At 42.3% G+C, this 11,019-nt stretch overlaps 1 protein-coding gene across 1 annotated transcript in view; it reads right to left on the minus strand.

The window, feature by feature from the left end:
• The window catches only part of ATP1B2 (ATPase Na+/K+ transporting subunit beta 2), a 193,345-nt gene that overhangs the window by 60,739 nt on the left and 121,587 nt on the right, over positions 1-11,019 (minus strand). The window lies entirely within an intron of this gene.

The following is an 11,019-nucleotide window of genomic DNA, read 5'->3' on the forward strand; positions in this document are numbered from 1 at the left end:
TCTCACCTAAGTAACTCTGAGACATATCACCCTCAACACAATAAAACAATATAAACACAGGAGTAAAAAAAAAACAGCGTTAAATCCAAAGTTAAAACTTAATCCCAGATCAGAATTTCTTCCAAGTGAGCCCATCCGAAAGGCAGCTCTTCTCTCCCCTGGCAGACCACAACCGGACGTGACCCTTGACCCTTGACATCTCCGTCTGACACCCAGAATGGGTCACTGCAGCCAAGTGACCTCTGGGAGGGCGGGGCAGAATTTGTGGCCGGCTGGGGAATTCTGGGAACTGAAGTCCACGTTTTAAACAGTTGAAATACATTGATCTAGTCCAGGGGTCTCCAACCTTGGCAACTTTAAGCCTGGCGGACTTCAACAATTAAAATTAATTAATTTTAAATGGGTTTTTTAGTTTATTGTATATTTTTACTTCTCAGGCTAATTTTAAAATAAGTTTTTTAATTGCATTTTAAATTGTATATTGTATTATCTGTTTTATTTTTGCCTGTACACCACCCTGAGTCCTTCGGGAGAAGGGCGGTATAAAAATCAAATAAATAAATAAAAATAAAAAAATAAATAAATAAACTCCCAGAAACCCCCAGCCAGCAAAGCTGGCTGGGGCATTCTGGGAGTTGAAGTCCTCCAGGCTTAAAGTTGCCAAGGTTGGAGACCCCTGATCTAGTCTAGTCTATTTATTTCTAATATTTGATTTGATTCATCAGTTTTCCCTTCAACCTAAGAATTGCTGGTGGCGGTGGGGAGAAATGGGATGTGGGTTTCGTGTTGCCCTTTGCTCCAGAATGCGTTTATTTATTTACGTGGATTTCTTTTTTAAAAAAATCGCCTTCCATACCCAGCCTGGAATGTCTGGCAGGAAGCAGACCTAACAAGTAAATTAATCACCAGCTTTAGTAAACTTTTTGTCCCAATCAATTGAGGAGTGGGGTGGGGGTGGGGGTGGGAGGGTCGTGGGAAGCAGGATGGCTGGAGAATTCTGGAAGTTGAAATCCTTGCAACTTTATTTATTTATTTATTTATTTATTTTGTCACAACATCATACAAAAAGATTATATAGTATATACACATATAAACATATATAGGAAGGAGAAAAGAAAAACAATAGGACAGGAACGTTTGTGCGCTTATGCACGCCCCTTATGGTCCTCTTAGGAATGGGGTGAGGTCAATAGTAGATAGTTTTTGGTTAAAGCTTTTAGGATTATGAGAAGAGACCACAGAGTCAGGTAAAGTGTTCCAAACACTGATGATTCTGTTACAGAAGTCATATTTTCTGCAATCTAGATTAAAGCGGTTGACATTAAGTTTAAATCTATTAGTTGCTCTAGTATTATTGCAATTAAAGCTGAAGTAGTCTTTGACAGGAAGGACATTACAATAGATGATTCTGTGAGTTAAACTTAGGTCTTGTCGAAGGCGACGGAGTTGCAAATTTTCTAAGCTGAGGATTTCAAGTCTGGTGGGATAAGGTATTTTATTGTTTTCAGAGGAATGGAGAACTCTTCTTGTAAAATATTTCTGGACACGTTCAATTGTATTGATGTCAGAGATGTGGTGAGGGTTCCAAACAGGCGAGCTGTATTCAAGGATTGGCCTAGCAAATGTTTTATATGCTCTGGTTAGTAGTGTGGTGTTTTTGGAAAAGAAGCTACGCAAAATTAGGTTTACAACTTAAAAGCTCTCTCTGTTGCAAAAAAAAAAAAGAAAAGAAAAAGAAAAAACCATGGAATTAGACTGCCATTTTCAGCAATCCTCATTTTTGTGTGTTTGTATGTGTGTGTGTAGGACTCCAGCTTGCAAACTATATTTTGCTCCGACCAATGTGCAAACAGCAGTTGTGACCAGCAGAGGGAGCACCCACCCAGTTCTTGTCTTGTTTCGTTTCGTTTCGTTTTATTTTATTTTATTTATGGCTTTGTTTATTTATTGTTTTATTTTTATTTCATTTTATTCTGGTTCGTCCTCATATTTTATTTTATGGGTTTTAGTTTGTGTGTGATGGGCGATGTGGTGTCATTTTGTTTGTTTGTTTGTTTGTTTGATCCGTCTCCTCTTTCCTGGGACAACCCTTCAAGGACAGGAAGAAAACGTATTCTTAGAACAAAGGAGACATTTCCTGACTGGACAATTAACCAGTGGAACAGCTTGCCACCGGAAGGTGTGCGTGCTCCATCAACTTTTTAAGAATACATTGGACAGTCATATAGAATAGAATAGAATAGAATAGATAATGAAAAATAGAATAGAATAGAATAGAATAGAATAGAATTTTATTGGCCAAGTGTGATTGGACACACAAGGAATTTGTCTTGGTGCATATGCTCTCAGTGTACATAAAAGAAAAGATACCTTCATCAAGGTACAACATTTACAACACAATTGATGATCAATATAGCAATATAAATCATAAGGATTGCCAGCAACAAGTTATAGTCATACAGTCATAAGTGGAAAGAGATTGGTGATGGGAACGATGAGAAGATTAATAGTAGTGCAGATTCAGTAAATAGTCTGACAGTGTTGAGGGAATTATTTGTTTAGCAGAGTGATGGCCTTCGGGAAAAAACTGTTCTTGTGTCTAGTTGTTCTGGTGTGCAGGGCTCTATAGCGTCGTTTTGAGGGTAGGAGTTGAAACAGTTTATGTCCAGGATGCGAGGGATCTGCAAATATTTTCACGGCCCTCTTCTTGATTCGTGCAGTATACAGGTCCTCAATGGAAGGCAAGTTGGTAGCAATTATTTTTTCTGCAGTTCTAATTATCCTCTGAAGTCTGTGTTTTTCTTGTTGAGTATATATAGAGAATAGAATAGAATAGAATAGAATAGAATAGAATAGAATAGAATAGAATAGAATAGAATAGATAATAAAACAGAGAACAGAATAGAATAAATAATAAAATATAGAGAATAGAATAGAATAGAATAAATAGAATAGAATAAATAATAAAACATAGAGAATAGAATAATAATAAAATATAGAGAATAGAATAAAATAGAATAGAAAAGAAAAGAATAAATAGAATAGAATAGAATAAATAATAAAACATAGAGTAGAATAAATAATAAAATATAGAGAATAGAATAGAATAGAATAAATAGAATAGAATAATAAAACATAGAGAATACAGTAGAATAAATAATAAAATATAGAGAATAGAATAGAATAGAATAGAATAAATAGAATAGAATAGAATAGAATAGATAATGAAACATAGAGAATAGAATAGAATAGAATAGATAATAAAACAGAGAACAGAATAGAATAAATAATAGAATATAGAATAGAATAGAATAAATAGAATAGAATAGAATAAATAATAAAACATAGAGAATAGAGTAGAATAAATAATAAAATATAGAGAATAGAATAGAATAGAATAAATAGAATAGAATAGAATAGATAATGAAACATAGAGAATAGAATAGAATAGAATAGATAATAAAACAGAGAACAGAATAGAATAAATAATAAAATATAGAGAATAGAATAGAATAGAATAAATAGAATAGAATAGAATAAATAATAAAACATAGAGAATAGAGTAGAATAAATAATAAAATATAGAGAATAGAATAGAATAGAATAAATAGAATAGAATAGAATAGAATAGATAATGAAACAGAGAGAATAGAATAGAATAGAATAGATAATAAAACATAGAGAATAGAATAATAATAAAATATAGAGAATAGAATAAAATAGAAAAGAAAAGAAAAGAATAAATAGAATAGAATAGAATAAATAATAAAACATAGAGAATAGAGTAGAATAAATAATAAAATATAGAGAATAGAATAGAATAGAATAAATAGAATAGAATAGAATAAATAGAATAGAATAGAATAGATAATAAAATATAGAGAATAGAATAGAATAGAGTAAATAATAAAATATAAGAGAAGAGAATAGAAGAGAATTAAATTAGAATTATAACTTTATTGTCACTTTGAATGTCCACTAATCCGCATACATTAAAGTGAAATTTCATTGCATGCAGCTCTCAAAGTATCGCCCCTTCCAGTACAGAATAAATACATAAATACTGGTAAATACAGAATTATGCATATACACCCACATACATCATATGTCACTATTTTCCTTGGTCTGAAACGGTACGGGGTCCCCTGCTCGAGCAGGGGGCCGGACTAGAAGACCTCTAAGGTCCCCTTCCTGCTCTGTTGCTTCCTGCTAAACCGGCTAAGCACTCGTTTCTGTCGTCCGCCCGTCTCAAGGAGTCTTTGACCGATGGGTGCCAGGACAGAACGGCCAGGTACCCCAATGCAACCCCTCCCTCCGGGAAGCCCTAGAGATCCAGAAGCCCATCGACTGGAAGGGAGCCACGTAGGAGACGCGGCCGCCAGGTGCTTTGTCACGAGGGTCCGGCCGGGGGTGTGTGTGATGGATGGACGAGGGTCCGGTTTCATCCAGATGGGAGGCCGGTTAAACATTGTCTGAAAGGAGACATCAGCAAATTCCTAGCTGGGAGGGGATGGACAAGTGTGTGTGTGTGTGTGTGTGTGTGTGTGTTACATGGCTGTGCAGTGTGCAACCCCACAGATGTTTTTTACCGGTAGTCCTTGACTTACAACCGTTCGTTTAGCGACCGTTTGCAACGGCACTGGAAAAAAAAAAGAGATTGATGAGCCCTGGTCATTCTTGCGACCGTCGTCGCATCGCCCAGACAGCGAAGTGAGTTCATTTGCCCTGATTTTACGACCTTCCACCCCACCGTTGTTAAGTGAATCCCACGGCTGCTGACTGTGCAAATCGGGGTTCCCTCTGGACTTCGTTCCTCAGAAGGTCGTGCGATTCCCCCCTCCCCCGGGGCGCTGCGACCGTCATAAATCTGAGTCCCTTGTGAAGCGTCCTGAGGGTTGCAGTCAGTGGAGCGCTCGCCTCACAAATCGGGAGGCTACGAGTTCGATCCTAGGTAGAGGCTGATATTTCTCTCTCTCTCTGGCCACACTGAGAATACATCTGCCGAATATAACTCCGCGCTGGTGACAGGGAAGGGCATCCGGCCAGTAAAACACTCAGCTCCGTTCAGTTGTCCAGACTCCACCCTTCAAGGGATTATGAGGTCATTAAAAGAAGATGATGAGTTGTGAAGGGTCTGAATTTTGATCACGTGACCACTGGGAGGTTGCAGCGGTCGTAAGTATGAAAAATGGTCGTAAGTCCCCTTTTTCCCCCGTGCTTCGAATGGTCACTAAAGGAACGGTTGTATGTGGAGGACTGCCTGCACAAGACATAGCCCATTTTCACACGCCATGCCTGTTAAAAAGAACAGTTTGACTAACCTCACCAAATGCAGGTCGTCCTCCACTTACAACTGTTTGTTTAGTGACCGTTCAAGCTTACGACGCCAGTGGAAAAAAGTCACTTACGACCATTTTTCACACGACGTTTGTAGCCTCCCCACGATCACTTGATCAAATTTCAGACCCTTGGCAACCAATTCATACTTACGACCATTGCTGTCAAGCGATCCTCTTTTGCGACCTTCCGATATACAAAACCGGATCCACTGTATGGATTCACTTATCAACAGTGGCGAGGAAGGTCTTAAAACGGGGCGAAAGTCATTTAACAAATGTCTCGCTTACCGGCAGAAACGTTGGGGCCCATCGTGGCCGTAAGGCGAGGACTGTGTGTAAATTACATTTTGCAACACAGCCACATTCTGGCTGCAACCAAGCCCCTCTTTGGAGTGGGAGGCTATCACACAGTTAATAAAATGAATAAAATAAGGCAGGTTTTGATAATTAGGGGACGGGAGGCTAAAACATACGATGAACAGCTGCAGGAACTGCGCATGGCTAGTCTAGTGAAGAGAAGGACCAGGGGAGACAGGAGAGCAGTTTCCCAATATTTATGGGGCTGCCCTAGAGAGGAGGAAGGGGGTCAAGCTATTTTCCAAAGCACCCGAAGGCCAGACCAGGAATAATGGATGGAAACTGACCGAGGAGAAAATTTCTGACAGTGAGAACAGTCAACCGATGGAACAGAAGCTGCCTTCGGAAATTGTGGGAGCTTCATCACTGGAGGCTTCCAAGAAGAGGCTGGACCGCCATCTGTCAGAAATGGTGTAGGGTTTCCTGCTTGGATGGGCGGGGGTTGGACTGGATGACCTCCAAGGTCCCTTCCAACTCTGTTACTGTTCTGTTATTCAGAAATTGTGGGAGCTTCATCCCTGGAGGCTTCCAAGAAGAGGCTGGACTGCCATCTGTCAGAAATGGTGTAGGGTTTCCTGCTTGGATGGGCGGGGGTTGGACTGGATGACCTCCAAGGTCCCTTCCAACTCTGTTACTGTTCTGTTATTCAGAAATTGTGGGAGCTTCATCCCTGGAGGCTTCCAAGAAGAGACAGGACTGCCATTTGTCAGAAATAACGTAGGGTCCGCTTGGGCCAGAGGGTTGGACTAGATGACCTGCAAGGTCCCTTCCGACTGTGTTAATCTGTACATTTGTAATTTGTAGGCCGGAGAACTAATGTTTTGCTACCATTGGTCAGCGGCCGAAAACTGAATTTTTCTTTTTCTTTTTCTTTTTTTTGGTCTTCCTTTCTCTCCTGTCTGCATCCCTCTTTTTTTTCTCTCTCTCTCTCTCTCTCTCTTTTTTTTTTTGCAGGAAGTGAAATGCTTTGATTTTGTTAAAAATACCTTTTCCCGGAAGAGAATGAGGAAGAGTCCAGCAGCGGAATGAATAAACAGCTGCTTCCCGTCTGGTTTTTTTGTGGTCCAAAACGGTGCCGTGTGTACAGAGAGTCAGTCCTCGACTTACAACCAAAATGTTTGTTTCTTGCTAAGCGAAGCATTGGTCAGTAAGCGAATTCGGCCCCGTGTTACGTATTTTCCTTGCCATGGTGGTTAAAAGTGAGTCACCGGGGGTTACTAAGCGAGTCACACGGTTGTTAAGTGAATTGGGGGCTTCCCCGTTGATCTTTGCTCGTCGGAAGGTTGTCAAAAAAGGGATCACATGACACACACACACCCTTCGGGTCATAAATACGAGCCAGCTGCCAAGCTGACCGTGGGGAAGTTGCAACGGTTGTAAACGCGAGGACTGATGGTCGTAAGTCACTTTTTTCATTACTGGTGCAACCTGGAATGGTCACTAAGCGAACGGTGCTAAGTCGAGGAGTACCTGTGGGGTGACATTTATCGCGACAGCAACGGTCGTAAGTGTGAAACCTTTGTCATAAGTCACTTTTTTCAGTGCCCTTGTAACTTTGAACGGTCACTAAATGAACAGCTGTTACGTCGAGGAGTAACTGTTCAGAGGCTGGATAATGCCATTCCTTGATTTGGCCACACGATGGCGCTTCCAGCTGGTTGGGAAGCCAATTTAATCATTTTTTTTCTTCACCTATTCGTGGTGGTTAGGACTACAAGTCCCATCCCTATCTAGGCTAGCGAGGGACCATGGGGAAGCCATTCTGCACATCTGGAAGACCCCAGGCCCGCTCTGTATGGGAGGGGGCCCCAGATGTTGGAAGAGGCATCTGTAGATACGACGGTCAGAAAAGTCAAAGTAGAAGATTGAATTGAATTGCAACCGTTCGTTCAGCGACCGTTCCAAGTTATGACAGTACTGAAAAAAGTGACACGGCCGTTTTTCACACTTACGGCCATCACAGCGCCCCCATGGTCACGTGATCCAACTTGCTACATGTATCAAGTGAACGAACCGCCGTTGTTAAGCCAGTAATCCGGTCACTAAGTGAATTCAGCATCCCCATTGACTTTGAAGGTCGCAAAACGGGATCACATGACCGTCGTAAATACGAGTCCGTTTCCAAGCCGTCTGAATTTCGATCACGTAACCACAGGGGATGCCGCACCGGTCGTTAAGTGTGAAAGACAGTCATAACTCCCTTCGTTGCAACTTTGAACGGTCACTAAACGAACGGTTATAAGTCAAGGACGAGCTGTACGTTTGAACTGTGTCTAAAGTGATTTCCTGCCCTCTTTAATATTACATTCATTTTATATCTGGGGATTTATTTATTTCTTAATTTATTTATTTATGGATAAATTAATGGGAAAAAAAACTGGAGGTTTTAAAGCCGAGACTGGACAGCCATTTGTCAGAAATATTATAGAGTTTCCTGCCTGAGCTGCGGGTTGGACTATAAGACCTCCAGGGTCCCTTCCGACTCTGTTATTCTGTTAATCCGCCTTTCCAGCTCGGATACTATTTGGGGCAAAAGCTTAAAGAACGTTCACGATGTTTTCGGCTAACTTCTTTGTCATGGGGGGGAGTCCCCCCATGTCCCCCAAAAGACCCCAACCCCCCCAGTCCCCAAAATGAGCAAAATCTGAATTCCCCAAGTCGAGCACCGCAGAAAAACGAAGACGCGTCTTAAAATAATATTAGCTTTATTAACATAAGTTTTATTAACAATCCAGCCTTCGCACATCAGCCCCTGTGACTTGACTAATTTGGGGGGGGGGTGTCTTTCTTCGTGGGGGGGCCCTCCAAACTGCCTCTCCATCTCCTCCTCCTTTCCCCCCATCCTCCCCGGTCAATAAGGATCCAGCCTTTTTTCGGAGGGGCGTCTCGCTTTTATGACCTTCGAATCCTCTGTGTCTCTCTTTAACGGCCGGTTCAAGGTTGGCCTGCCAACCTCGGGCCTTTTGCAAAAAAAAAATCAGATCTCCCCCAACAATCCCATTCTAAACCCACGGGCAGTCCTCGATTTACGACCAGAATAGAGAACAGAATTTCAGCGGTTGTTAAGTGTGGCTCGTGCCCCACTCTGACCCTTTTGTGTGTGTGTGTGTGTGTTTGTGGCCATCGTTCGTTAAGCGAATCACTGCGGTTTTCAGTGAATCACACGAACCGGCTTCCCCGTTGATTTACTTTGTCAGAAGGTCGCAAACAGGAGTTCTGAGACCCGGGACACTGTGACCGTCATTAAGTGAGTCGGTGTGGCCAAGCGTCCAAATTTTGAATGCGACGGTCGTAAGTGTGAAAACGGTCGGCCCTCTTTTCGAGCGCCGTTGTAACTTGGAACGGTCACTAAACGAACGGTTATAAGTCAAGGACGAGCTGTACGTTTGAACTGTGTCTAAAGTGATTTCCTGTCCTCTTTAATATTACATTCATTTTATATCTGGGGATTTATTTATTTCTTAATTTATTTATTTATGGATAAATTAATGGAAAAAAAACCTGGAGGTTTTAAAGCCGAGACTGGACAGCCGTTTGTCAGAAATATTATAGAGTTTCCTGCCTGAGCTGCGGGTTGGACTATAAGACCTCCAGGGTCCCTTCCGACTCTGTTATTCTGTTAATCCGCCTTTCCAGCTCGGATACTATTTGGGGCAAAGGCTTAAAGAACATTCAGGATGTTTTCGGCTAACTTCTTTGTCATGGGGGGTGTGTCCCCCCATGTCCCCCAAAAGACCCCAACCCCCCCAGTCCCCAAAATGAGCAAAATCTGAATTCCCCAAGTCGAGCACCGCAGAAAAACGAAGACGCGTCTTAAAATAATATTAGCCTTATTAACATAAGTTTTATTAACAATCCAGCCTTCGCACATCAGCCCCTGTGACTTGACTAATTTGGGGGGGGGTGTCTTTCTTCGTGGGGGGGCCCTCCAAACTGCCTCTCCATCTCCTCCTCCTTTCCCCCCACCCTCCCCGGTCAATAAGGATCCAGCCTTTTTTCGGAGGGGCGTCTCGCTTTTATGACCTTCGAATCCTCCGTGTCTCTCTTTAACGGCCGGTTCAAGGTTGGCCTGCCAACCTCGGGCCTTTTGCAAAAAAAAAAAAAAAATCAGATCTCCCCCAACAATCCCCATTCTAAACCCACGGGCAGTCCTCGATTTACGACCAGAATAGAGAACAGAATTTCAGCCGGTTGTTAAGTGTGGCTCGTGCCCCACTCTACGACCCTTTTGTGTGTGTGTGTGTGTGTTTGTGGCCACCGTTCGTTAAGCGAATCACTGCGGTTTTTCAGTGAATCACACGAACCGGGCTTCCCCCGTTGATTTACTTTGTCAGAAGGTCGCAAACAGGAGTTTACGAGACCCCGGGACACTGTGACCGTCATTAAGTGAGTCGGTGGCCAAGCGTCCAAATTTTGAATGCGACGGTCGTAAGTGTGAAAAAACGGTCGGCCCCTTTTTTTCGAGCGCCGTTGTAACTTCGAGCGGTCACTAAATGAACTGCCGTAAGTCGAGGACTTCCTGAATTTTCCTGCTAGGAAGGTTCCCCTTTTTTCTCCTCAGTTTTTGAGCCACTGGTTAAAAAAGCAGGTGTCTTCTCAAGACCCCTGAAACCTCCTATTACCCTACAGGTTGACTTTTCAAGGTGCTAGACCTCAGGGTGTTCCTTCCTCAAAACTTATCCTATTAAACAGCAAGAGAGGCTCCTTGGCTGAAATTTAAACATAAATTGTTTCTGCGTTGGCAGAAAGGAACAACCAAGGCCAAACTATAAAAATATTAAAAAATAAAATTAAAAATTAAAATAAAGACAGAAAACATGATTCAGCCGGCAAAATAATGCAGAAAAAAAAGACAGGAGGGAAAGTAAATTAGTTATTAAAAAAAAATCAAAGAAAGAAAACTCAGTTGCGGTTTTATCAGCCTTCCTCTACCCAAAAACCTCCAGGTCTCATCCTCTTTTAACGACCCCGTAATCCCTTGCCGGGCGGAGAGTCTGCACAGCTGAACGGAGCTGAGTGTTTTACTGGCCGGATGCCTTGCCTGTCCCCAGAGCGGAGTTTTCTTCAGCAGATATATTCTCATATTGTGCCCAGAGAAAGAGAAATACCTGCCTCTACCTAGGATCGAACTCACAGCCACTGCGCCACTCCAAAGACCTCCACGTACGTTGGACTACAAACCCCATTGCTGGGCTTCCCCGGAGTTGAAGGAAGGCTGTGAGAAGCGATGGGGCCAAACCGGATTAAAATATATAGTCGGTTTCTGATTTGGGGGCCGGAAAAGGAAACGGGGGCATCTCTGCGAACGATTTTGGAAGGTGGG

The sequence above is a fragment of the Ahaetulla prasina genome, chromosome 4 (assembly GCF_028640845.1).
Source record: "Ahaetulla prasina isolate Xishuangbanna chromosome 4, ASM2864084v1, whole genome shotgun sequence".
Lineage (NCBI taxonomy): Eukaryota > Metazoa > Chordata > Lepidosauria > Squamata > Colubridae > Ahaetulla > Ahaetulla prasina.